This window comes from Limulus polyphemus, unplaced genomic scaffold (genome assembly GCF_000517525.1).
Source record: "Limulus polyphemus unplaced genomic scaffold, Limulus_polyphemus-2.1.2 Scaffold5679, whole genome shotgun sequence".
In the NCBI taxonomy this organism is placed as follows: Eukaryota; Metazoa; Arthropoda; class Merostomata; order Xiphosura; family Limulidae; genus Limulus; species Limulus polyphemus.
In genome coordinates this window covers 3,553-8,356 of record NW_013671289.1, presented here as the reverse complement: position 1 = coordinate 8,356, position 4,804 = coordinate 3,553, and the positions used below count along the sequence as shown (strand labels likewise).

The following is a 4,804-nucleotide window of genomic DNA, read 5'->3' as shown; positions in this document are numbered from 1 at the left end:
AAACGGTGACGTAACAATAGTTTATACAAACTGTGACTTATGGAACAGTGTTTTTAAGATTCTTAATCACGTTAAAAGGTGATAAATATCGAGATGCTAACCTTATAAAGCGTTCTTTCAGGGTGGTATGACTGAAAGTGAGTTCAGGTATTCAAATGGGGTGTAATTTGGGAGTCTAAGGGCTATTTTAATTGCTCTTTACTGAAGATTTTGTAACTTAGTTCTTATATTGGTAGTCAGTCATATTACATGTTACCGCATTACCGTACTCGAATAAAGGTCTGGTATCAGTTCTGTAAATAGTGATGATTGTTTTGGCACTGCATTCTTGATTAATACCCTCAATGCGCCTTAAGTAGTTAATTCTGTTACTTGATTTCCTGGTTATATCATTAAAATGCTTGCTCCAAGATAAGTTTGAGCTGAAAGTTAAACCTAGAAGTTTTACAGATTTAGAGAACGGTATTACTATATTGTCTAATGTTAATCACAAATTACTAAATTTTTTCCAGCTTTTATTGATTTTCTTGAGGAAAGCGATAGCTTGTGTATTAGTGGGGTTAAAAATTACGCGCCATTTATTACACCATTGATGTATGGTATTGAGCGAGATTTCGACCTTAGAAATGGCTGTGTGTGGATTACTTGAGAAGCTCCAAATCGCGATGTTATTTGTATACTAGGATGCAGGAGCTCTTTGGAATGGATAGTTTATATTTAAATAGGTAGGTGCTAGATTGTTTGCAGTGACAGCCTTAATTAAACTAGGATTAAAAGTAAGCCAGTGGTGAGAACCAGAATAAACTGAAAACACAAACAAACAAACAAGAAGTAACGAAAAGTATAGGATAGGAACATAGTACAGAATTAGTTTATGAAGACCATTTTGATGACAGGAATTTCTTTTATTATGAATGGTTATAGATTATTCAATAGGAATAAAGTTCTAAAAAAGAGGTAGGAAGAGTGGCTTTTCTTATTAAACTTTCGGATGTTGTAGTAATAGAAAAGAGATTGGATGTATTTGGTTTTCTGTTGGCGGTTATAAGGAGAAAATGTTTTTAATTGGAATTTGTTACAAACCACCAAGTGATACTGATTAAATTAATGAGAAATTTTATAGTGAAGTAAATGTGAGCTGTTAATGAGATCATAATAATGGGGGATTTTAGTTTCAGGCATATAGATTGGGAAAATTTAGTTAAACCATGAGGGAATTGGGTTTTAAAAACAATTCAGGATGGGTTTTTTAACTAATTGGTCAGGGAACCTACTAGTGACAATGGTATTTTAGATTTATTGTCAACTTCTAATATAAAAATAATTGATAGGATAATGATTGGAGAACATCTGGGTGCAAGTGATCATTGCACTATCTGATTTGATGTTTTGCTGCATATGTAGATCAGGAATAAAGAGATTTTGGTTACAAATTTTGAAGGAATATGATAAAAATTATATGTTGTGAATTGGGGATACTGATGAAATGTGTACAAAATGTAAAAACCAATTTTTAAATATTTGAGATAGATATATTCCTTATAGAAAAAAATAGGTGGCTATAAGTAAAAACTAAACAAAAAAAGGCCTATAAAGGGTAAAAGAATAAAATTAAAGAAAAGCATTTTAAATTTACTTAAATTGACTGCTATGATGAGAGATTAAGAGGATTGTAAAAGATCAAGAGAGTTGGTCAAACAAAAAATTAGGAAATGTAAAAAGTTGTATGAAAAAAGACTGACAGTAAATGTAAAAAATTAATATGAAGGATTTCTTTGCATTAAGGGTAAGGAGAATGTTAGAATGAGAATAGAACCTATGAGGGATGATACAGGAAGGCTCATATCTGATGATTATGAAATGGCTGGGTTATTATATTCTAGAATATACACAAAAATTTGGGCAGGGTAGGACTAATCTTCAGGATAGTCTTATTTTTCTAACAGGGTGGTTGGTCTTTGGAATGGCTTACCTTTAAATGTGGTGGAAGCAGTAAATCTAAGGGAGTTGAAAGGAAGTTTTGATAAATATTTGAATGATAAGGGCTGGCTTTGAGTTTTTAATAGTTTATGGGACGGGAAAGTCAGATGGACCAGCAGGCCATTGTTATCCTTAAATGCCATGTTAACATAAATCAGAATCATTTAATATTGTATTCCACATGTACCACCTTAAATAAGTTGATTGGTATAAAAAAACAATCAGTTAAACTCAATTGTGCACTTTTTCTTCTTTTAGGTTCTCAAGAACATTAATAGATGACAGCTATGGGTAGCAAGGATGAAGAGAAAGGAATTTAAGCCACCAAACAAGGCAGTAGTGTATTCTTATAATTTTGAAGAGGCTTATTTTAACAAAACTAGCCAAACTTTCAGACTGTGACCAGATGCAGTACCAACAGTCTTAAACTTTCCTGAACATCTTTAACACATAAAAACAAGTATAAACATATGCATCTTTTTCCCCAGGGTACTACAAGTAATTTAATTTTAAATATTTACTAGCAGTTCCAGATTGAAACATACACAGATGAATTGTTTAAAAAATATTTGCATTATCAGCTCATGCATCATCATCATTGTCAAGTAAACCATTCCACAGGAAAGATAATTTTGCTGGAGATTGAGTCTAGATTTGAGTTTTTAAAGCTTATACTTGTTACTGTTTATAAACTTTTAATTTTATCATCCCATCACTCAGGCAGCTTATAGTCTGTTTATACAAATCCACAGTAAAGTGATTCTTAGTGGCTTAACAGTAACTCTACAGACTCATACCACTAAAAACCCTAATAATGATAAAAAAAAAAAACTGAATCAGATTACCTCTAATTCTTTCATATTCCGAAGTTTACAAGCTCAAAACTTCAAACTTTGCTTTATATCTAACATTTTTCTAAACCAGGAATGTAATGAACATATTTTATACCTATTTCATATTGCAGGAAAATTGTTTAGGAATTTTTGGTTGTGTGAAAATGTTCAACAACTACTTTGAATAGAAACATGGAATGAGTTCACATTTATTTTTAAGGCATCTTCAATAATGAAAGAGTTGTATAATTGTACACCTTTTGTGCATTACGCTCAAAGAAACTTGTATTCTAATACAAGTACACATGATTAAGCTTGTAAATGTAGGTAATTATACATCTCTTGTGTATCTTCTCACCATCTTCTCCTAGAATAGTTCTTCAAGTACTGAAAACTGTTATTTAATATTTCTTTTAACCATAAAGATATATAATGGTTAATTTAAATACAGTGTTTGTCAACTTTGGTTTGGTTAAAATGTATTTACTACCACAAAGAACAGTTACTCGTATGTATTTTTGCAAACAGTTGTGGTACAGGTGACATTGATACAAACATCATGGCCCTGTGAAGTTTGTAATAATTTAAAAAAATATTTCCTGATGAAGGAAAAACATTTCATTATTGAAACAAGTGAGCTTACTTACCGACTTCTTTATAAAAAGGGTATAATTTGTTCAATTTATTTCTCTCTGTTTTTATTTACTATATTTTAAAATCACCTTTCTCTGTTTGACTGGCTTAAATGTGATGGTAAAAGCTTATGATTTGTGATTTTGTGTTATGCTACAGCCTATATATATTAATTTACTTTTATTATTTTCATACTTATGCTACACAGATTCATAGGCCCAGTATGATCAAGTTTTATTGTTAATGTTAAGACATTTAAAATGTTTATTTAACTTAGTTTTAAGTGTTTAGTTTACAAATCGATTCATTACAGTTTTACTAGACTTGTTTAGTAATTTACCTAATGCCAACCATTATTTCATACTTTGCAATGTGAAAAAAATTTGATTATATATATTCAAATTTTTTTTCCCAAAAGAAATACTTGTAATTAATACAAACCTATTTAACTGAAATACTTGTAATTAATACAAACCTATTTAACTGAAATACTTGTAATTAGTACAAACCTATTTAACAGAAATACTTGTAATTAATACAAATCTATTTAACTGAAATACCTGTAATTAATACAAACCAATTTAACTAAATACTTCTAATTGATACAAATCTATTTAACTAAATACTTCTAATTGATACAAATCTATTTAACTGAAATACTTGTAATTAATACAAACCTATTTAACTGATACTATTGCATTTGTTTTGAGAAGTTTTCATGGCTGAATATAATTTCAAAGGTGTGTTTTAATGTTCTGTGTGATCTAAATATAATGAAAATTAGTAGGAATTTGGGATTATGACCGAAAATATCGTCAACAGGGAGGGTATCTAACTGATGAAACTGTATTATAAATAAAACTAGTGTATAGCTCATCAAAAATGAGGGGCAAGTACTACCACCCCCACTCCATGGTATACAATTAACCTCACATTTAATAGCTAACTAAAATAAATACATTTTACAAAATCAAACTTGACCAACAAAGAGTCAGAAAAGTGCAGTCGAGGAGGCAGTCAAATATTGGTAATTTCCTTTGTGAGCCAATCAAAATTAAGATCATTCATGAAATGAATTTGTGGCATATTCAGAGAATAATTATTGGTAAAAATCAGTTGGATTAACAACTTCTAATATATAGAAAAGCCAGTGTATTTTGGTAACACTACATTCCAACAATGGCTTTTATGTCATGTTGCTTAGCAACTAAAGTATAATCTAATATTATCATTAGTCTATGTACTGAAAGTATTAATGAAATGTATAGACAGCAAAACTGGAAAAATATTTGTGTATCTTAAGTTAGTCTCCATTGATTAAAGAGGTTTGTTTGTTTTATTAAAAACGTTGGTGATAT

The 4,804-nt window shown here is 30.0% G+C and overlaps 1 long non-coding RNA gene across 1 annotated transcript; it reads left to right on the top strand.

Moving 5' to 3' along the window:
- Positions 1–456: 456 nt before the first annotated feature.
- Positions 457–2,811, top strand: LOC111089255. Its single transcript, XR_002613546.1, has 2 exons — positions 457–725; positions 2,239–2,811. It is a non-coding gene; the product is annotated as an uncharacterized LOC111089255 (long non-coding RNA).
- Positions 2,812–4,804: the final 1,993 nt, after the last annotated feature.